Source organism: Myodes glareolus, chromosome 8 (assembly GCF_982192425.1).
Source record: "Myodes glareolus chromosome 8, mMyoGla1.1, whole genome shotgun sequence".
Taxonomy (NCBI): Eukaryota; Metazoa; Chordata; class Mammalia; order Rodentia; family Cricetidae; genus Myodes; species Myodes glareolus.
In genome coordinates this window covers 58,343,409-58,367,938 of record NC_142033.1, presented here as the reverse complement: position 1 = coordinate 58,367,938, position 24,530 = coordinate 58,343,409, and the positions used below count along the sequence as shown (strand labels likewise).

At 37.8% G+C, this 24,530-nt stretch overlaps 1 protein-coding gene and 1 non-coding gene across 3 annotated transcripts in view; both read left to right on the top strand.

Moving 5' to 3' along the window:
- Slit2 (slit guidance ligand 2) overlaps positions 1 to 24,530 on the top strand; it is a 338,826-nt gene that overhangs the window by 31,257 nt on the left and 283,039 nt on the right. The window lies entirely within an intron of this gene.
- LOC125387657 (U6 spliceosomal RNA) lies at positions 3,006 to 3,112 on the top strand. The gene has a single exon (XR_007227941.1). It is a non-coding gene; the product is annotated as a U6 spliceosomal RNA (small nuclear RNA).

The window sequence follows — 24,530 nt, the reverse complement described above, 5'->3', positions numbered from 1 at the left end:
CATAGTAAAGCATAGGCTCACACTATACCAAACTCTTTTCCGCTTCCGTCTTGGTTTTCTTCTTGAGTTCCAACACTGCTACCTGTCCTGAATGTTTTGTTTATGTATGCTGTTTTCTGTCAAAGCTAGAATGGAAGCATGGAGAAGGTAAAGAGTAGCGGCTTCTATCTAAGCAATATTGCTTGATTGAGTCAATGTGGGCTCAGTCATTAGCCAGCGTCTGAATCTTGACGCCAGTGATTAGGAGCCGTATGACTTGGAACATGTTTGGTCATTCCTTTGTCTCAGTGTCCTCTGCTGTAAGACTAGAATAATGCTGAGTAAAGACAGAAAAATGCTGTCACTGAATAATAGGAAGATTCACAGACATATCTGTTGCAGAGTTCAATTAATGGTAGCTATGATCCATAGATCAAATGACTTTGGCTTAGGAAAAATACCCAGAGGTTTACAATAATATTAGAGTGATTTGTTGTTGTTTTGGTTTTGCTTCTGGCTAAATTCACCTCTTTTCTCCATGCCTTCCTTGGTGTTAGAGTGAAAAGCCTAGCAATGCAGAGACAAACCACTAGCTACTTGCCCTGACCTTCTACTAGGAACTTACTGTAGGCAATTCATTATATTCTCCTGGGATTTCTGTGTTTTCACACATGCTCCTTCAATATGGAAATCCCACCTGGCTTTGTTACTCACCAGGCACTGTTTAATTTCCCTTCAACACAACAACTGCTACTCAGTAGGTGCTACTACAGCTCCTGGCCTCTTTCTTTTTTCTGCCATGAATGTCGAAACAATAGAGACCAAATGTTTCTATTTACTTGTTATTGTGGTCAGGCCACAAAATTGTATAGCCTTGGAACTTAAAATTGTGCTTCTTTGACTAAGTCTAGCATATTATACAATCATTTTGTGTGTTAGGGCTACTAATTAACTAGTTAAATGCTTTCCATAGGTTGAACAGTCTTTGAAGACTTGGCTATATTCTTCTCTTGTACTAGCAAGGACAATAATCACAAGGAAGGAGCACTTAAGTATTCCTAAGTGGAGAGAAAAGGGGAGAGAGAGAAAGCAATAGATTCATAGAATCAATATTCATGATACATAGACTACAGAAAACACTCAGGCCTTTTTTTGAAATATCTTTGCATTTGACTTTTATTACTTTTCTTATTTTATAAATTATAATATAATTAGGTCACTTCTCTCCCCTTTCCTTCCCCATTATGCTATGCAGTACCCCTTCTTGCTATCTTTCAAGTCCATGTCCTCTTTTAGCTTGTTATTGAATGCATATATTTATATGCTTAGACACATATATTCCTAAATAAAAACTGCTCACTTGTTACAGAATTACTTGTATGTATGTTGTCAGGTCTGACCATTTGACCTTGGACAACCAATGAGTATGCTCTTACCTGAGGAAAATACCGTTTCTCACTCTCAATACTCCCTAGTTATCTATAGTTCTCAGTGCATGGTTGAAGCCTCATGGCTTTTTTCCTGTCTACTTTAACGTGTCTCTTCTTGTTGTCCATTTTTGGATCATCTTTAGGCAGTCATGTTGGTGAGAGTATATGGGTGTATATTACCAAGAAACACATAGTGTTTCAATTTAAGGAGAATAGCAAACATACACTACACCAGAGACTTTTGTACCAATTAATTCTTTGGCATGTAAAATATCTTAATGATGAAAGCCCCCAAACAGTCCTATTCTATACCATTTGGATCATCCAGTCAGCAGTTATTTCCAATACTTTGAATGTATATATATATATATATATATATATATATATATATATATATGTGTGTGTGTGTGTGTGTGTGTGTGTGTGTGTGTGTGTGTTTGTATAGTAAAGTGACTTGATTTATTTGACTTGCAAAAAACTTTTTTTTCCTCTGAAATGACCACAAAATGGAAGTTAATCCTGCGGTAGGAGGAATTGAGAGAAATACTCTTATTTCATTGTTTTGTGTCCTTGAATTGCTGAGGCACAAGCTTTTATCGTTCAGTGTGTCCCCACGTTCTTTGCCATTCTACCCCATGGGTTTGTGACATTTTTATTAGTCTTTTCTGCTTGGTCACTATATCCAATCCAGCAATTTATTACCATCCTCTTAAGTTGTATTCTTTGTACAGGGAGTGGGGAAAATCCACAGTGCTTGCTCATAAAAAGTCATTATCTGTCTTAGCAAATGTAGCCACACAGAACAGGGAATCATGACAGCTCTGCTGGGGAACATTGGCCACATTATGAAGGGCAAGAGAGTGGGAGTGAGGCATGATTAAGTTCTAGAAAGATGGTAAGTCCTTCAGTTGTGGCAAATATGAGTAGCCCTGCCCTGATTCATACCTCAATTGACAGTTTAATATATTTAGTAGGCAGATGAAGTTTATGTCAGGTAGTTCTCTCATTCATCATCATAATTTACTTGGCACCAGCCAAATCCAATCAGGATAGTTATATTACTCTCGTCAAATCAAAGCACCTTTTATTGCACACACACACACACACACACACACACACACACACACACACACACACGAGGCATGCACGCAAAGCACATGTGAAAGAGAGATACACTGACACTTGATATTTCTTCCATCTTGAGATTGAGGTCATGTTTTATTTATTATACTATCATCTTTTGTTTGGTTCCATTTGTTGGAACTTTTTGTTGAGTAAATGACTTCATGATAGTACATTTCAAATCTAAATGTGTGTTTCCTCTGCAAGGCTCAAGCAGGGGAGGAGGATGTAAATCTGAGGCTCCATATTTTCAGTGACAGCTACAATTTTCACTTGTGCTTCAAATAGTTTAATAGAACAGTTGTCTCTTCACAGTAAGTTTGGCCCTCATCTCTCTCTCCTTCTTAGTATTCAAAATGTTGGTTACAGATTGTTCTTAAATTTTGTGATTCTCTGAGAAGTTGTCATAGGAGCAATCACATAGAATGAGCTAGATAAATTTTTTAAAATGTAAAAAATAACTAAAAAAGAAAAGTGCCTACCTCAGCAGCACATATACTAAGATTGGAATGATGTGGAGAAAATCAGCGTGGCCCCTGTGCAAGGATGACAAGCAAATTCATGGTGCATTCCATCTTTAAAAAAAAAAAAAACCTTGCCAGGTGGTGGTGTACACTTTTAATCCCAGTACCAGAAGGTAGAGGCACGCGAACCACTGTGAGTTGTAGGCCAGCCTGGACTGCAGAGCAAGTTTCAGGAAAGGCTACAAAGCTATAGAGAAACCTGTCTTGAAAAAAAAAGTTTAAAATATGTATTTGTCCTTGTGTGTGTGTGTGTGTGTGTGTGTGTGTGTGTGTATACACTTGTTTGGGCACATTGTACATGCAGTGCCTAGAAAGGCCAGTAGAGGACCAGGATTCCTTGGAAATCGAGTTACAGGTAGTAGTGAGATGCTTGGAGTAGGTGTAGGAAACCAGACCTGGTCCTCTGCAAGAGCAGCAAGTGATTTTAATGAATGAACCGTTTCTTCATCTTCCACCAAATAAAATTAACAAAAGCCTTTTTTCCTTCTTTTAAAATTTTGTTTTGAAACACACACACACACACACACACACTAAAGGCTTTTGCAGATGTAGAGAACCTTGACCAGCTCCGAGAGTCCTGTTGAAGAAAGACTGGAGGGATTGTGTAAGCCAGGGGTTCAAGGTCATTATGAGGGAACCCTCAGAGACAACTGACCTGAGCTCTTGGGAGCCCATAGACTCTGGACTGACAGATAGGGAGCCAGCATGGGACCAACCTAGGTCCTCTGCATCTGGGTGACAGCTGTATGGCTTGGTCTGTTTGTGGAGCTCCTGGGAGTGGCATAAGGACCTGTCCCTGGCACTCGAGCTAACTTTTGGGAACCTAGTCTCTATGCTGGGTTGCAAAGATTGGTCCTGCCTCAAGTTGATATGCTGTGCTTTGCTGATGTCCATGGAGGCCTGCCCCTTTCTGCAGGGTAACAGACTAGATGGGAGGGTTGGAGAGGGAATGGGAGGAGAGGAGGGAGGGGAAACTAGGATCAGGAGGTAAAAAAATGAAAAAATTAATTAATAAAACAAAAGGCTTTTCATTCTTTTCCTCCACCCCAAATTTCTACCAAAAATGGGATAAAATGGAATAAAATGCAATTTCAGTAACTTTACATATGATTTTTTAAACAGCTCAATACTTAAAAATAACAGTGTATTTATTGTGTACAAACTGAAAACTCAACTGATTTCCTGGCCATTGGTGTCAGTATGTCCATCATGTTATCATGAGAACATATTCTGGAAATTTATTTTGAATTTTTTTGGAAAAAAAATAGCTTGTAAGCCAGGTGATGATGCACTTATTTAAACCTAGCACTTGGGAATCAGAGGTAGGCAGATATCTATGAGTTCAAGGCCAAACTGGCTTATAAAGAGATTTCCAAGACAGCCAGGGCTATTATTACACAGAGAAACCCTGCCTTGAAAAATCTAAAACATGAAAAGAAAAAAAAATAATAGTTTTTAGGTTAACTTACTGTGGAAGAGAGAGAACACAGCATTTGTGTGCTAGCGGGAGGAGCTAAAATGTTGGCATCAGCATGAAAATTCGGGCCTTGTCTCACCTAGGCATTAAAAGTCTATAATGTGCATTTATCTTACTAAGTTATTAAAAAGCCTGCATGTTGCCATGGTGTCAGTGAAGTACGCAAACTCAGTAAATTTTGAGTGTCCTTTCACTGTGGTGGTATTAGGAACCCTGACAGTCTTTAGAGTTCATGTGCTATACATATGCTTGCCAGTGAGGATGTTCCCATCACTCTCTGAAATACCTGAGTCTTAACTGTAGCTAACTTCTCTGTGTCCAGCCTCATCCACACTCCCTTTTCCAGGGGATCCCCAGCTGGATGCAGTGTCCGATCCATTCACGACTCATAGTGGCAGGCTGCCTAGTATAAGTGAATCAATACATTACATTTCTTTGTTAATTCTTTAACAGGAGTCTTATAGTTCATGATGCTTTTATCTTACAAAAGAAAGAGACTTAGATAGCCTCTCCATAGGTGTTGTCTCTTGTCCTTTTCCTCCCTTCATTTTTTTTCTTATCTTCCCCATTCTCTGTTTCTCTCTGTCTTTTACTAAGTCAGGAAGCATGGGAACCCGGTCACACTGGGGGTCATGTTGAGTCCAGGAATGAAGCTGTTGGACATGCTGACCTTGATGATGAAGCAATGAGAAAGATGCTACAGTCAGTGCATGGACCTCCATCCCTGAGATGCTTGCCCTGTGAAATAGCTAGGTTTGGATAGCTTTCAGTTACGTGCAAACTAACGTGAAAAACATTAATTAACTCTGTGTCAAGAACTAGAGATAGCCTTCTTAGTTAACATTTTTTAATTTGTGAGCACAAAATTATGTTTCCTAAGATTACAATTTCTTTGCCTTCTTTTTGCATGGAGTGGGTAGACTACTATTTTTTAACTATTTAAAATCTCTGTGAGCCTCAGAAATTTTCTACATGATAATCTTTTCATTTTCTTAGTTAGAGATTCTTTCATTCTATGGTTGCCTCATTTGTACATCAACTTTTTGTTGTGTTATGGCTTTCTTGAGAAGCCCACCACACAACTCCCAAATAAATTACACATAGAGGCTTATTCTTAGTTATTAATGCCTGGCCTTAGCTTGGCTAGTTTCTTGCAAGCTTTCCTTATCTTAATTTTTTTCAACTACCTTTTGCCTCTGGGTTTTTATTTTTTCTATTTCTTTTCTATCTTTGTTTACATCTTCCTTCATGACTTGCTGTGTAGATGGCTGGTTGGCCATGGATGTCCTCCTCTCCTTGTTCTCTTGCTCCTCTCTCCTAGTTTCTCCTATGTTTCCTCTCTCCTGCCACTCCTGCCTATCCTTGCTCCTGCCTTGCTATTGACCATTGATGTCTTTATTAGGACAATCAGGTGTTTTAGACAGGCACAGTAACAGAACTTCATAGAGTTAGACAAATGCAGTGTAGATATAAATCACACCCCTGAAAAGAATATTCTCCAATAACTTTCTTTTCAAAACTTTTGCATTATGACAACCTACTCAAGAGAAAGCACACAAAGATATTATTTTTTCTCTCTTTTTTACATGCATTTTACATTTGTTCAAGGACTTGTTTAGTCTATGTAGAAGTTTTGTGGCATGGATAGTATCTGCAGTTTGCTCAGATCCATTTTATCTGCTTCTTCATTTAAAACGTGCAGCCTCAACAAAGTTTGGTCTCAGAAATGGCAGGTGGGCAGGGTTCGATGCTCTACCATGGTTTGATGAAGGAAGGGAGAGAAATAGAAAGGGAGAGGAAAGATTGAATGTGACCTACAGAGCTTTAGGAACTCTTGCTTTTTCAGATATGAAACTGTTCTTAAAGGACCTCTGAGGCCTGTACACCTGACATACTCTGGACAGCGTCCACTGTCCTCTTGTCCCCCTCTGGGCTCCAGTTGTGGGATTTCTGTAGCTTCTGAGGTTTGCCTCCCTCCTTGCCTGCACAGACTTTGGCATTTTCTCTCTGTCTCTCTGTCTCTGTCTCTGTCTCTCTTTCTCTCTCCCTCTCCCCCTCAACATGTCTCTGTTTATGTGGTTATGTATGAATGCTCTATCTTCACTACAGCTTAAAAACAAGCAAGTGTTTACTCATTCCTCTAATGGTTTGCCAGTTATATTAGTCATTCAATAATTATGTATTGAATAAATGCCAGCAAACATTGTCTTGTCAGCCTACTTCCAGATTTCTTCTTACTAAATTGCACTTATTTTTTATGGAAGGTTTGTTTTCATATTATCTCTTCATGTATCCCTAATAATAACCTATATAAAGGAAAGCTGTGCTCATTAGAGATAGATGTATCCCTGGATCACTCTTGTCGTGTTTCATTGCCTTATTTGTGGTTCAGCTTATGCTATGCTTTGAACCTGATCCTCTAACGTTCATGCATTGGAAGCTTGACCCCTAAGTTTAAATGGTAATGATATTTAAATATGGGGCCTTAGGGGTATTGTTAAGATTAGGTAATTATTGTGGGATCATGCCCTTGTACACTGTAAAGATATGTCACTCATATTGGTTTAATAAAACACTGATTGGCCAGTAGCCAAGCAGGAAGTATAGACAGGGAAACCAAAGTCGATTTCTGGAAAGAGGAAAGGAAGGCAGTCAGTCATCAGCTAGACACAGAGAAAGCAAGATAAAAATGCCTTACCAAGAAAAGATACCAAATTATGTTGCTGAACATAGACAAGAATTATGGGTGAATTTAAATCATAAGAGCTAGATAGTAATAAGCCTGAGCTATAGGCCAAACACTTTACAGTTATTATAAGCCTCTTAGTGTTTATTTGGGAATGAATAACTGAAGAACTGGCTGGGACAGAAACTTCTGTCTACAGGTAATTTTATATGAGTGTTTCCAGGGGGATGCAAAGAATTGTCTGTTCATCAAGATAGAGAAGAGCATAGCAGGCAAAGCAAAAGTCCCTTGTATGTCCAACTTGGTGAGTGTCTTAGGGTTTATATCACTGTGATAAAACATCATTACCAAGAACAACCTGGGGAGGAAAGGGTTTATTTCACCTTTGAGCATGTAGTCCAACTTCCATGGAAGATAGAGCAGGAATCTAGAGACAGGAACTAATGCAATGGTTAAGGAGGGATGCTGCCTCCTGACTTGCTTCTCTTGGCTTTCTCAGCCTGTTTATTTTTTAATAGCATTTAGGATCACCACGGTGGTTGGCACCATCCACAGTGAGTTAGGCTCTCCTATATCAATCATCAATCAAGAAAATGTATCACAGGCTAGTCTATTGGGGAATTCTCTCAATTGAAATTCCATCTTCCAAAATGACTCAGATGATGTCAAGTTAATATAAAATCAGCTAGAACATTGAGTCAAAATTAGTTTATTGGAGTTTGTAGTGACTCCAAGGCATTTACTTGTTCTATTATATTATTTGCTAGTTTATAAACTTGGGGATCAACTTCATAAAGATCTCATGAATGTGAATGAACTGTTGGATTCCCATGAGCCCCATGAGCCTTTGTCTTGTGAGCATCCCTACTCATTCTACAAGTATATGCTGATAGACCCTACCTCTTAAGGTTAGACTCTCTGATTAAAGATGATCTTATTATTTGAGACTCCAGTGGTCATGAACAACAAACACGACTTCCTACTCTGTAACAGTATAAATGTCCTTTTAACAAAAGGAAAAGATCCAAGCTTGGGCACACATGCTGTCTTACCATAAGACGCTTTACATGGAGTTTTAGTGTAGCAAGTAAATCACCATCAGATCCTGAATATGTGTTGTCAATAACTCATAGTACTTCTTAGCCTCTGGAACCAGTACCCTAAAAACAAATGTTTTCTTTATAAATTACTTAGTCTCAGGTATTTTTTGTTGTACTAGAGAACAGCTTAAGGCAACATAGAATTTGCTTCCCAAAGCTTCTCCTTATTCAAGTCTGGATTGTACACTGATCTGTAGGGCTCTGAATCCTGTTAGCACTCTCATTACTCATCTGCTTTTTGCATCTGTCTCTCCAAAGTAGTTTCAGAGTCTAGTCTGAGATGTTTGTCTATAGCTGAGCGTAGAGCCTGGCATAGTCAGCACCAGAGATACTTTTGAAGTGGGTGAGTTAATGAATGCATGCCTTACAATTGTGTGATATTCCCCAGATGTCTAGTGTATTTCTGGAAAAACATTCAGTAAATATTTATAATTCAATTCTGTGTCTTCAATGTAGTATATGCATCCGTCATGGCTGCTCAGGAAAGTCTACTTTTCAGTGATCTTATATTTAGGGAAATTTAACAATGTATATAAGCAACTGGGAAGGAAGAAAATGGGGTCCAGAAAACCTGCCTCCTGTTTTTTGTATCTTTTTGGCCTCCCAAGAGGCTGCCTTTCATTCTCTTTCCACTGAGATTCTATAACAAATAGAGGGAGAAAGAAAGTGTTAGGATATTCTGCTTTCATTTTTAATTAGATTTTTTCTATCAATTTTTTTTAAATACATAACATCTAGAGAAACTAATACTAACTTATGAACATGTCAGCAAATTACAAATGGCGAAAGCTTTGCTAAAAATATAGATACTATGACATTTGATAATAAATTACAGAAAATTTTTAATTTAATAAGTAAGATAACTGCAATAGTAGTAATTTGCAGGTTTCTTTTGATGATCTTCTCAGAAGGCTTTAGGAGGGAATGGATAAAGCTAGTGCAAAGACATCTGGGTAGTCCCAATTGCCATCTTATGCCCCAAATGTGCGCATGTGAAAATCATGTGGCTGTCATTGGTTCGAGTGTATGCTGAAAAACGGATGGCTTGTTGCTGCAGTCCAGTTCAAATCCATCACAAGGCAGTCCTGTTCTGGAAAAGCAGATCAGCTAGTTTCAGGAATCACTTGCCAGTTATCCTCTCGGGGGAGCAGCTTATGACCAATCCCTCATCTCTCATGTATGCGCATATGCTACGCCTTGAAGTACAGAACAGAATTGTAATTCTCTGCCATGGGGCATGGAGAGTTGATGTTAGGGCGGTACCTTCAAAACAGACATGGTGATCAGGTCTCCGAGTTTCTTAAGTACAATCACACAGCCCTCTTCTAAACTTTAGGTAAAGTTACTCTATTCCTTGGTGAGTCCTTTTTTTCCCCTCTGTAAAGTGGAAATTGTGTTAATTAGCTCACAGGTTTTTATAAGTAGTAAGCAGGAACATTTTCACATGGCTTGCCTAGTACCAAACATATAGCTTGTTGAGTGTTAAATTCTGACATCCCTTTTCTTGTCTATGAGTGGTAATTACACCGCAGCTTTTGGAGTCTAACATGATTGAAGGAAAGATCTGTTCCTTTGGTCTACTAAGCTGGTCAAAGGTGACTACATATTTGGACAGATGTCCGGATAATGAAATTACTTGGCCTTAGACAGTGGCAGGCCCTAATCCTACTTTTACCTCTGTACTCTAGGCACCCCAGTCAAGTGGTTGAGTAATGAAACGAGACAGTGCTTCTGTCATTACTGTTTTGACTCCCGCGAGACCCAGAGTTCTTGGAGACCGAGATGAATTTTACTAGTATATTTGGAATGACAACATATACATTTTATTTTAAGGAATTTTCTGTAGCTTCTAAATGTACAAGAGGAGGAGAGGCATTCATGTGGACAGATCAATATTAGCTGATGGTGTTGGAAGCTGCAGTCTGTGTCTGCAGAAAAGATCGTGTGTTGCACTAGTCAGTTCAGGAAAGATAGTCTAGGAAACGTGGATCGGGCCATGTTGAGGGATGTGACCAAGAGGTTAATGACTTCAGTGACATCTACTGGTGGTGTTTGTCTGATCAGGATCACAATTGGCATCTACGATGACTGTGGTTGAATTGATGTGACTTCTAGCCTAGAGGTCAGTTACATACATGATAACACCCTGGAAAGTCCTCCTTCAGGAAGAGGGAGGAAGGCTTTATGGAGAGATGCTTTGTAGTGAAATCATATATCTGTTTAATAGTACGATGATTTCACATAGAAAGAATGATTTTTGATTTGCAAGAAAGCCTGTATAAAAAGAAAAGGGTAATGCAGTTGCTTCAGCATTTTGATTACTTGAGACACTAGATATAATTATCAAATGAAACTTTAAACACAAAATCATGTAAACTAAAATCACAGTTCATAAAACATTCCTTCTCTTTCCGTTCTGAGTAACATTTTTCTTTTACCCTGACCCTGTGCTTCCCTCTTCTGCTGCTTGAGCAATTAAGGGTGCGACCTTGGTTTTCTGTAGTAGAATCAAAGGATCTCCATTGTGACAAGGGTCTGAGAAACAGTTGAGGCCATAGGAGCCAATGAGATGCTGTGACTTGCTCATGGCAATCCCTACCATGGGAGGGCAATTGCCATTCTCTCTGTTGCGTAGGTTCCAGACTCCTTGTAGGAAGACTCTCTGAGATTTCAGGCTGCCTGCATTCCACCTGCTCCAGGGGCACGGGCTGTTTCCATTTGTTGTCATTGAGGACATTTCCCAGGAAATATGATGTCCATACTACCAGCATATGTAGGGTGCTACCCCATGTTCTGTATGAAGTCAGGACAAGAAAAGTTCAGTCTCCACCGTGGCTATGTTTCTCCTCCTTCCTTGAAGTTTATATGCTGATGCCACTGCAATAGAGGCTGACATTTCAGTTTCTCCCCAGAAATTTTTAGTTGCACTTAAGTGTTTGGTTTTTAATTTTGACCAATGTTTTTGACTCTGAAAAAAAAAAGAGAGAAAGGAAACTCACCATTTCTTTCTTTATATTTTGGGTAGAGCTTATATGACAGATCTCTTTGTATTAAGAGAAAATTGTTATATGCCTTAGGTTCTGGACCAGAAGAAGAAAAATGAAACATGACTAATGAAAGATAGACTCATGACTGAGATTCATGTCTTCCCTGGTCTTTACCCATGAAGAGGCCGTCACTCATGACTTACTAGCAATATTGACAAGGTGAAAGGTTTTCAGATAAAACTGGTCAGGGTAATAAAGTGCTAGATAAAAGAGTCAATTAGAATAGATTGAAGGAACTTGGAGGGCTCACAGATGACAAACAGTGTAATATTCAATTATAAATGTTCAAATATCTGAGATATCCCTTTTTACAAAATAGAACACAGTAAAAACACTAAAGTCATTTGGCATAGAAAGTAACTGTCTCACGACCCTGAGAGACAATGCGGGGTCCTGTAGCTAGCATCTTCACTGATGGGAAAATGTCTAAAAGTAGTCTACTAATTGTTTCTTATTTTTAAGTTTTCTGCTGTTAAATTCTATTAATATAAATTAACATAGAAAATTTACTGCCCGGGATTTCTGTATTTGAAACAAAGGTAGTAAGTAGCCCTCCTCTTGCAATCTCTCTAGGCTCCATCTCTGCAGCCCTATGTGTTTCAGCAATCTTAGTTTGAAAAACTCTGGCATTATGTGTTTCCAATTTTCATTGCAGTGAAAAGATACTACTTTAACTTTGATTTGAGCAAGGTCAATCTGTGCTGTTGACTGTTGTTCTGTTAATGACTCGAAGTAAATCCGCAGTGAGCTCAATACTTAGGCAGAGACCATCTATTCTCCTAACAGTTAGCCCATCCTTGATTCTCATGTGCCATCAATTTAAGCAGTCATGGTGCTGCCCCTTCTTGAAAGTTATTCTAGGTACTCAAGGATCTGCTGAATACAATGCAAAATCTTATGGAGTGTGATTTCCTAAATTCCAAGGAGGCACTTCCAAAGATTTCTTGCTGTACACAACGAGATTTGCCTTCTAAAAGACTTAAACATTATGATGAATCAAGAAGGTGGGATTATAGAGAAATCTTTAAGTTCATGGGCTATGCTTTTCTTTTCCGAATACTTTTGAAAAAAATAAAATAATGAGAGAAGGAAAAGACTGAGTATCAGATAAAGTGTTACTGAGTTGGTGCTTGGATTGTGTGGTCCTTTCTTGCTATTGCTACAGTGGAGACTCGTTGCATTGTATTTGAATCATAGTCTGGATATATATTTAACTCAAGGACATATCAAAGAGACAGGCGTATGTTCATTTATATTCTCTATTGATGGCCATCAATTGACATTTTTACATAGAATAAATTTCCAAGACACACTAACATTTAATCTACTTAAGAAAATGAAATCAATAAATAGTCCATATTTTGTGTGTATGAATTCAGTGATAGTAGCTAAAATTTTTTTGTTTTAATGTTCCACCTACATATAATAATAGCAAAGATTGTGAAAGAAAGTAGTGAATAATTGAATGTTATGTTAAACTATTTGAAAAAGAAGCGAACAAAGTAAGGCTAAAATCTATTCTGGAAGCTAGTAAAAAACACTTGTTGTTTTTTGTGGGTTTTTTTTCATCCCCTCAGGGGCACAAAAGTTACCATGGCATTACCTTTCCTTTTGTGTGTGCTGGTGATTCAATTTAGTAGTTTTAGAAAACATAAAATGTGCTCATTGCTGTGTTTAAAATTTCTAATTACGAAGACTGGTGAAGAAATCTTTAACCACAGCAGATGTTTGTAGAGGACCTGTTAGACTGACAAGTGATTGACAGGTAAACAACCCCACTGTGCCCTGATATTTCATTCTGGGATGCTAGGCTGTGGATAACAAGTAAGCCTCAGGAAGTAAAGGCCTTCAAATATTTATTAGCTACTTGGCTTTGTGCATTTCGTAACATTATTGTGTCTTAACCGACCTACGTGCCACTTGCTTTTGGGCTATCTGACTACCCTGATATCCTGTGATGGGGTCTCTATGAGATGAAGAAATGGGAATTTTCCTTTGCCTTGTTTATAAGAATTGTAATCCCTGCCAAGCAAAGTGCAGGTTGCAGCAAATCAATTGGTATCATCTAAAGGGGAATGAGGAGGACACCATGTCCACACTGCAATGTTCTGATTAGGGCTGAGTAGGGCAAGTGTGAAATCATCCTTTTCCCCTGCTAATGCGAAGAAAAGCTCATTGCTCAGTACTCAGTACCTTTAAAGTGCATGGAGTCAGAGGCCTGCATAGTTGACCTTCAGTATACTTTGCGTTAATGCGTCTTGATTTTCAGAGTGTCCGTCTTTTTCTGCTCTTAGGCTAAGGCTTTTCTTCTTTTTACTTTTTATTTCTTTTCTTTTTTTCCCCCCAACATTTTGTTTGAGTTTTGATTTTCAAGATAGGGTTTTCTGGAATGCTCCTGCTGTCCTAGAACTAGTTCTGTAGACCATGCTGCAATATTTCAAATAACATTTCATAGGCATTTCTTTTGTATTTCTTTCCCATCTTTTATAAAAATAAAACCCATCATTTAGATAATTTTAACAACATATTTTGAAATACTTGATAAAATAATTTATTTAATAAAATATTAATTTAATAAAATGTTGAAATGGTTAATACCATAGATGGGAATCATTGTAAATGGCCTAAAAACAAGAAAATATGTTAAATAATAAACTTAAAATAAAACAAATACCTAATGTGAAATGTCATATTTTCTTAAATTTTAAAATTTTGAAGAAAGTGCTTTTTTCCTTTTAAAGAAATTTATTCTTATATTATTTCTTTTATTTTTTTTCAGGTTATATCATAATTGCATCATTTTCTCCTTCCTTTTCCTCCCTCCCTGTATCTCTACTTGTTCTTTTTTCAAATTGTTGGCCTCTTTTTCATGAGCTGTTGTTAAAAACTTATATGAATTTGCACAGACAATGAACTTTTTTCTTGTTTTTATTCCCCTTTTATTGAAACTATTTTTTCTCACATAGTATAGCCTGATTACAGTTTTTCACCCCCCATTCCTTCCAGCTCCTCCCCACTCTCCTGCCATCTGGTTCCTCTTCCTTTCTGTCTCTCATTAGAAAACAAATAGGTTGCTAAAGGATAATAATAAAATAGAACAAACACTGGCTTATAGGCATAGGGCAAAACAAGCAGAAGGAAAAGAGTCCAAGAAAGGGCACAAGAAACAGTTATAGGAGTAGAGACCCACTCATTAGTACCCTCAGTAATCCCACAAAAACATAGAACCAGAAATCATAATTTATACACAAAGAGCCTATAGGCTTAAAAGAAAGAGAAAAAATAATTATTAAATTTAGTTTGAAAAGATTTTTTAAAATCCTAACAATATTATGACACAAGGAACCTCCAAAGATGCCTTTGAGTTCATTGAGAAGGCGTTTTAAAAAAAAATAACGAAATTATGTTTCTAAGATGCTCTAATGATTGTCTGAGAGTCTGGAGGCAAAATGTTCTTATGGGTTTTTTTTTATACTTCAAATTGAATGCTAAGAACTTGGACATTTTTAAATAAGATGTTTGACAGCCGATGTTGAGTCTTTCTTTAAAATAAGAAGCCTAATCAGTATAATATGTTTGCCAACTGGCAAAATTTGGAAACTTTTCTTGAGATTTCCTCAGCAAAACTGTCCATCTATTCCTGAAAATAGCTCACTTAAGTGGGGACTTTATGATGGGATTTGATTATGTTGGTTAGAGATTTATTTTGTGTTCATGTTGCTAATATAAAACATCCATAGGCCTTTTCAGAACAAAAATGAAATACCCGTGCATATATCATGAGAATTATATTTTCTGGACAAATTTAAAAAGGAAGTGGAAGGTTAAAAAGTGATTTAAGGTAAAATAACTACATCAATTATAACCGATATCCTGTCTTGGTAATATATGTTAGTAGAAAAAATTTAGATCAGTTTATTATAAAAATTTGTAAGCTATTTAAAACTTGGACAATGTTTTTCCATAGAAACAGTGTTGTAAACATTGGTTCAGTTCCCAGCCCAGTGTACAACATATTTAACCCATATGTATGGAAGAAAAAGTACGAGTGTCCACTTGAGTGCTGACTTAGTCCTAAAGGAATATGTATAGAAAAGTGCACAAGATGTGTGCTCTATATCCTTTTTCTTTAAGTAAAAATGTCTCTGTATGAACTTTAAATCAAAAGAACACCAACAATTTCATTATTTGGTTTTTCCTTTTATGCCTCTTGTGGCTATGGGGAAGGCAGGACTGAAAAATTTGGTACGCAACTCATGGCTCTTTAATTGAGAAGCAAACTGCTGCACTGAATTCCGGTGCACAGTAGATTTTTGTTAATTAATAAGAGGTTCTTAATATTAATCATCTGTTACTTTAAAAGCTCAATCTTAACTTTTTTAATGAGACTTGTGAAGACCACGCTGATCTCTTGTGTATGTATGAAGTGAAGCATACAGCTACAGAGCTATGATGGGAACATCCCATTATGTTTCAAGAAGCTTAAAGTTTTGGAGTCTAGTTCTTAATTTTTCTTTACTTCTTTTTCTCCACATCAGGCTACAATTTATAAAGAAAAATGTTTTACACAGTAGTCCTCATTGTAATGATGGCAGAACGGCAGGAGTGTGGTTGGTAGTGAGGTCTTTGTTCAAACTCGGAGTTGAGACATACTGTCTTGTTTCTCATTAACTGCAAACTTGCTATGATTCACAATTGTAGATTCACGCTTCTCTCAGTGGTATTCACTTTTCTGTGTGCATGAGTGAGGAGGGCTTTTAGTTTACTTGACTCCGTGATTACCTATCGTGCACTCCAGTTCTTTTCAGACCCGCTGAGCAAATAGGTCAAGGAAAATCTACCCGTCGTCAGAGTCTCGCCATAGCTCTGTCCTAACTACTACAAACTGCTTCTTGGTAAGAAAGCACTCTCCACATAAGTTATTGAGAATATATATCAACAAGGATAGAAAAGGACTTTTACCAGAATGCTGTCTCTGCTTTGTTTCAAAGATATCACTACTTTGCATTCTTGTATACTAGGTTCATAAGATTATTTATTCATAAGATTTTATATTTTTATTTATTTTGGTTTTTCAAGACAGGGTGTTCTTTTCTGTGTAACAATCCTGGCTGTGTTCTGGAACCTGCTCCGTAGACAAGGCCAGCCTCAAGCTCGAAGAGATCCTCCTGCCTCTACATCCCAAGAGCTAGGATTTAATGTGTGCGTGTCACTGCCCAACAAGATTATTTTTTTAAACAAAAAAAGCATTTGTGAGATTTCACTTCTTGTTGGAATACTTTGTGTTTCACCAAGGAGAAAACTCCTCTTATTTTCTTTCTCTCATGATGTATATTTTTTACGACTTCTCTTCATCTAGAAAATATGGCAACACATAGATATCCAATTAGCTGGGAATCTTTTAGTTTATATTATATATTTCTTTTTTAAAGTTCTATGTTGTAATGGTCACAACTGTGGACTTTTCAGGCCCAACAGGGGGAGCTAATTCCATGTTCTATTGAGGTTACCTGGGATTATCACATTTGCCCATTTGTCAGAGCCAAGCTACCTGATTTGCATTAGCTGTCCTCAGGGCCCTGTAAAAGACATGGTAAAAAATGATGCAGTATTTTGTAATAATTATCATCTAGTCCGTAATGCTAAATGTATCAATCTATTAGTTATGCCAGGAACTCTAAAATAAGGGTTATTATTCTAAAATGTGGGATATATTTGCTTGAGATCAACACAGTCTTATAATAATTGTAAAATAAAAATCAGTATGGAAAATATAGACCATTTTCATTCTTGCAAAGTCCTTTAGCTATAGTATGTTATGGTAAATTAATGAACATGATAATAAATCCCTTTTCCCTCTTTGCCAATTACATATGTAAAATAATGTAAATAATGTTATTTGTTATACTGATTAAAAACACATACATTTCTATTACTCAAAAAGAAATAAAGACTTTTTAACTCAGGTCAAAATATACCATAATGATACATTTGGGTTGATATTGAATTTCCTTAATTCTTTATTTCTGTGTTTTATTTTCAGTTAGGAAACTGGATGGTTTTATTTGTTGAACTACGTGTGTATTTTAATATGGTATGTTTATGGAGAATATACAAAATTTCTATCAGATATTTACTGTGTTTTGACCAAAAATATGGACGTATATTACACAGGACTCTTATTTCTTTTCAGTTTAGAACATATAAATACCATCATCTTTAAAAAAAAATTAAAAACTTTGTCTCCTTAGATTTCTGCATATGATTATATCTGGTTTATGACATATAAAGGGTGGGTTTGAATTTTCTCTCACACATGAAAATATACACACAGCTTTGTTAAATTGTGCACATGCACCTGTGTTCCTTATTTGCTGTCTGTTTAGTAGCTAATATAGTAATGGACTCATATTGTATATTAGAGAACTGATTAGTTATTGTTTAACTTTTTTACATTATAAGAGCAAGAAACTTATACTTTTCTGTTTAATTTTATTAAGCTTTTCTCCTCTAGGGAGTTCTTCTTCCTGTATCTTTTTAAAGTTAGTTGCCACAAGAGCTTCATTAAAATATGGAAATGCTACCAGGAGACTAAAATGCAAAAGCAGAGTGAATTTGCACCTTTATTTTTAAAACATTGGTTCTATCATTTAGAGTCTTCTCATTGAAAGATTTATCTCAGTCTGGCGAGGTACCTCAGATGAAAACAGTGTTTGTTCTGCATGGACCAGGATATGAGTTAAATCCCCATCACCCAAATAGAAAGCAAAATGTTGACTGTGTTGTGCTCTTGTACCCCCAGCCCCAGGACAAGGAGGTGGAGACAGTAGGACCACTGGAGCTTTCTGGTCACTAACCTAGTCAAAAACAAAACAAAACAAAATAAAACAAAACTATGAAAGATAATATTAGCGTGAGACCCTGTCCTGATGGGATCATAGACAATAACAGAGGAAAACATCTCCTCATCTATCCTTTGCACAGGCATTCATGTGGTGTGTACACATGTTTACACCACACACACTTGTGCACATATACACTCACAACAATCTTGCTAGTTTTATTATTTCTTCAGCATAAGGACACCTTGCCCCACATGAAACAAAGGCTTCATAAAATTTCATACACTCCTGATAGAATGAATGAACAGGTGAATACTTACCTGATATGATCTTGTATGTTATACTTGTACCTGCTTTACTCAGAGCTGTGGTAGGCAGATGGCATCATGTATTAGTTATACATATTTAGTTATAAATACTTTTTAACTATGAGCATATCCATATGGATAGTACTAGAGTTTTATAATTTAGAATAGTGATATTGGGCATAATCTTAAACTGAAAGAGACATTATTAGCTGGTATTGTTTGCCAGTTTTGATGTGATGGCACCCAGTTTTGGCAATGTGACAATGAGTCATGCTACATTAATGGCTAAAATTATATCCTTATTATTCCCAACCTCCCTTTTAGTCTTTGTACTTGAGAAGATCGTTGTGTCCTTATGACCAGACTTGAGTGAGACTAGCTAGTGGTACTTGACCTGTCACTAACCATTCCACACTCTGCTTTGAACAAAAATTAAATTTTCATATCATTAATTGTGTTTCCCAGAAGAAGTAAGAGATAAAAGTCCACTGAAACCTCCTTAATTTTTTTAACATTTTTAACGTTTTTTTAAAAAAATAGTTGATTATTTTGATTAATGTGTTATCAGTAAAAAATAATGGGTTTTCATTTGTAAATAAGTATTGAGGTTAAAAAAAAGTTGTAGAAGGCCATTTTAGAATAATCATATCCCTCATGAGAAAAGTTGTCTTGACAACTGTACTGCTCATAATTAGAAATGATGAATATTTTATTACTCAAAGGAAAATTATCGCTAAGTGTGCCAGACAGTGATTGGGACATTTGTCCGACTCAGTCATTTCCAACACAGATCCATATTATATTGACTGGCTTGAGTTAAATTGTAATCAGGCTTTGTACTTTAAAGGAAATAATTTTTATATAAATTTTCTCAGTTCATAATATTTATTTGCTTTACCTATGAATGAAGAATTAAGTAAACTTGAAATATTCCATATGGATTTCAACCTTCCTTGAATATTCCTGATTTAAATAAGTGGCTGTTTAAATTCAAAAATGAAATGGCGACTTTGATTTTGCCATCATTTATTATCCCAGGCCTCGCACATTTGTCAAGTGTCTACTGTGTGGCAGCCAATGGCGGATGTTCTGGTTGAATGAAGCATAGTTCCTATGGGAGGGACTTGGACCTGTGCTTATGCAGAGCAGGGGTCAGCCTGTTGAGGACTGAAATGGAAACTGCTGGGTGATGTCAGAAGGAAGATAGAGTATTTACAGGAGCTCGGGGAGGAGGGGAGGCTTGAAGAGGTCAAGAGAAAAGGGAGTGAGTTAGTGGAAAAAGGGGAACATGGAGATCAGGAGGGGTGAGATAAGCAGTCAGTGGCAAAGAAGAGACTGAGTGATTAAGGGTACTATGTAATGTTAAACAGAGCCCGAGGCTTTTGGAGGACCTGGCGACATTTTAAACAAACATTTTCCATCTCATAAGATCTCTTACAGTTAATTCAGCAACCTGGTAGGATGCTCAGTTGTTTGTGTCTGGTTACATGTGATATGGGTCTTTCTTAGTATAAATTCGCATCTAATCACTGCCTGTCATATTATTTCGAAACCTATTTGTCTAATGAAGTCTTACAATTACAATAGAAATGTAGTTCTTATGAAATAGGTTTTTGCTATTCATTCTCGTTTTAAAATTTTTTGGTTATTTTTTATTTTTATTTTTTATTAAAAAATTTCACCTCCTCCTCTCCTCCCATTTCCCTCCCCTTCCCCCCAATCCCCCTCCTCCTCCCTCTCCTGTCCAAAGAGCAGTCAGGGTTCCCTGCCCTGTGGGGAGTCCAAGGGCCTCCCCCCTGCATCCAGGTCTAGGAAGGTGTGCAGCCAAACAGACTAGGCTCCCACAAAGCCAGTACATGCAGTAGAATCAAAACCCAGTGCCATTGTCCTTGGCTTCTCAGTCAGCCTTCATTGACAGCCACATTCAGAGAGTCCGGTTTGATCACATGCTCCATCAGACCCAGTCCAACTGACCTTGGTGAGCTCCCATTAGATCAGTCCCACAATCTCAGTGGGTGGGCACACTCCTTGTGGTCCTGACTTCCTTGTTTATGTTCTCCCTCCTTCTGCTCATTTGGACCTTGGGAGCCCAGTCCAGTGCTCCAATGTGGGTCTCTGTCTCTATCTCCATCTATCACCAGATGAAGGTTCTATGGTGATATGCAAGATATTCATCAGTGTGGCTATAAAATAAGGCCAGTTTAGACACCCTCTCCTAAGTTGCCCAAGGAATAAGCTTGGGACGTCTCCTTGGACACCTGGGAACCCCTCTAGAGTCAAGTCTCTTGCCAACCCTAAAATGGCTCCCTTAATTAAGATACCTACTTTCCTGCTCCCATATATACCCTTCCTCCATCCCAACCATTCCATTCCTCCAAGCTCTGCCCATCCTCCCTTTCTCCCTTCTCTCTCCCCATCTCTCCTTACCCCCACCCTACCCCTACCCCCAAGCTCCCAATTTTTGCCTGGCAATCTTGTCTACTTCCGATATCCAGGAGGATAACTATATGTTTTTCTTTGGGTTCGCCTTCTTATTTAGCATCTCTAGGATCATGAATCATAGGCTCAATGTCCTTTATTAATGGCTAGAATCCACTTATGAGTGAGTACATACCATATTCATCTTTTTGGGTCTGGGTTACCTCACTCAGGATAGTGTTTTCTATTTTTTTCTGTTTTCAATCCATCTGCATGCAAAATTCAAGATGTCTAAATGGGACCTCGTTTTAATTTGAAAACTTAGGGGCTGGAGAGAGGTCAAGAGCACTGGAAGCTCTTCCAGAGATTTTGAGTTCAATTCCCAGCAACCACATGGTGGCTCATAACCATCTGTAATGAGATCTAGTGCCCTCTTCTGGCATGCAGGAATAAGTGCAGACTGAACACTATGTATAAGAAATCTTTAAAATTTTGAAAACTTAAAAGATTCTGATACCACATGTTGATTTTAAATTTAATGCAGCTGTTACTTTTTTTCATTTTATTACTATTTTTCACTCATCTGTTTGTTAAATATTTATTTATGTCTGTTCTGCTGCTTTGTGTTTCCTGAGATCTTACATAAGTGATACCTGTAACATGAAATGTCTGGGCCTGGGCCTGCTTGTTTGTTGGGGTTTTCTGTCCCTCCCCATTCCCCCAGCCTTTTTAGCCCCAATGAAAAATGACACATGAGATCTCGATAAGTTATAATGCTGATTGGCCCATTAGGTCAGGCTACTTATTTGCTAACTCTTACATCTTGATTAACCCATTTATCTGATCTATTTTAGCCATGTGGCTCAGTACCTTTTTCAGTGGGGCAGCTCAAAATAAAAGAAATAGAGGTTAAAATAAAGCTGCATAAAGATGGAAAATATACAGAGAATCTTGATACTGTATGCTATTATGCTCTCTTTAAATTGTTTAAATGCTGAGGAAGGAGCAACAGCTGCTAAAATATATTTGCTTATAAATGCTGCAGAATTAATCCAAGATAGGTATTTTGAAGATACCTTGGCTTCAAAATTGAAGTCAAAAGGTATGTTACTTTGGAGAAGAGATTTTGCTTTTGTTTCCACAGAAAATGAGAGGATGTGGATTTATTCAGAGTTACGAAAAATCATCTTAGACCAAGGGAGACCACCTGAGAAATCTCCGGTAGGAACAGATGGCCCAGATGTCTGAGTTCTTCATCCAGAACAGATTCAAGATGCTGTCTGAGATGATCAAGACTCACAAGATACTTCAGTCAGGCAGGACTTGATCATAACTCTAAATTTTCTTTAGGTCCCCATAAGATTATCAGTGCCCCCAGCCAGCTGGAAGTAGCCTGGAATACTATGCCCACATTCCCCTCCAAAAAAAATGGACTATGGATATTATCCTTTGTTTTTTTTAAAATGTAGGGGGATGTGGTGTGGGAGAATTGTCTGTATTCTGTCAATCATGTTTTAAATAAACGCTGATTGGCCAGGCAGGAAGGGGTAGGCGGGAAAACCAGATAGGAAGTGGAAATGATGCAAAAAGAGCAAGAGAATTCTGGGGAGGAGGAAGTTGATTCCTCCCACTGCTTCCCAGACTACCGAAGCAGCAGGATTTGAGCTGCCCCACTGGAAAAAGTACTGAGCCACATGGCTAAAATAGATCAGAAAAATGGGTTAATCAAGATTTAAGAGTTAGCTAATAAGTAACCTGACTTAATGGGCCAATCAGCATTATAACTTATGGAGTTCTTTGTGTGATTTTACTTTGGGACTAAACAGCTTGGGGGCTGAACAGAAAACCCCAAAATCCCAACAAGCCAGCCCCTCATGTTACATAATGGCACCCACGTGGATAACTTCATCCACAAAAAGCCTGAGAAAGCTTGGGAAAGACTAGCGTAAAACATTTCAGTTTTCAGCCATAGCAGGAAAAAAGCTGCGCTGTTTTAAAATGCCGGCTTTCTGGGCCATAGGGCCAGGGAAAACTCTGACTCTTTCAAGCAGGTGGTTCTGACTATGGAAACACTGTTGCAGCTTGCTTCCTGACAAGGACCATGAAATGCCTTAATAGCTTTTGAGTGTTGTCTTCTCCATATTCCTTAGCAAATTAAAGACCCACATGGTCAGAAAGAGATATACAGTAAAGAGAGATTAAAACAAAAACAAAAACAAAAAACCTCTAAATTGTTTAAAGTCCTTAAAATAAAAAAGAATGAAAGAAAGTAGTTGAGTATGGTGGTACACACCTTTAATCCCAAGGCTTGGGAGGCAGAGGCAGACAGACCTCTGTAAATTCAAGGTGTGGTAGCAGACACCTTTAATCCCAGCACTGGGGAGGCAGAGTCAGATGGATCTCTGGGAGTTCAAGGATAGCCTGGTCTACAGAAGGAGTTCCAGGACAAAGATATGCAGAGAACCTGTCTCAAAAAGCCAAAAGTTAAAAGTAAAAATAAAAGAAATAGAGGTTAAAATAAAGTCATGTAAAGATGGGAAATACACAGGGAATCTTGATACTGTATGTTATTATGCTCTCTTTAAATTGTTTGAATGCCGAGAAAGAAGCAACAGCTACTAAAAAATATTTACTTGTAAATGCTGCAGAATTAATCCAAGATAGGTATTTTAAAAATACCTTGGCTTCAAAATTGAAGTCAAAAGGTATGTTACTTTGGAGAAGAGATTTTGTTTTTGTTTCCACAGAAAATGAGAGGCTGTGGATTTATTCAGAGTTACGAAAAATCATCTTAGACCGAGGGAGACCACCTGAGAAATCTCTGGTAGAAACAGATGGCCCAGATGTCTGAGTTCTTCATCCAGAACAGATTCAAGATGCTGTCTGAGATGATCAAGACTCACAAGATACTTCAGTCAGGCAGGACTTGATCATAACTCTAAATTTTCTTTAGGTCCCCATAAGATTATCAGCGCCCCCAACCAGCTGGAAGTAGCCTGGAATACTACACCCACATTCCCCCCCCCCCATCCAGAAAAAATGGACTATGGATATTATCCTTTGTTTTTTTTTAAAATGTAGGGGGAAGTGGTGTGGGAGAATTGTCTGTATTCTGTCAATCATGTTTTAAATAAACGCTGATTGGCCAGGCAGGAGGTGTAGGCGGGAAAACCAGACAGGAAGTGGAAATGATGCAAGGAGAGCAGGACAATTCTGGGGAGGAAGAAGTTGATTCCTCCCACTGCTTCCCAGATCACCGAAGAAGCAGGATGTGAGCTGCCCCACTAAAAAAGGTACTGAGCCACATGGCTAACATATATCAGAAAAATGGGTTAATCAAGATATGAGAGTTAGCCAGTAAGAAGCCTGACTTAATGGGCCAATCAGCATTATAACTTATAGAGATCTGTGTGTTTGATTTTTCACTGGGACTAAACAGCTGGGGGGCCGGGCAGGACAGATACCCAAACAAGCAGGGCCATCCATGTTACAGATACTCTAACACCAAGATTAACTACCAGTCCTTTAAAATGTTATCACATAAGATATGTTTAATTTTATACTGTGCAAGTCTTATTTTAATACCTATTTACTGTT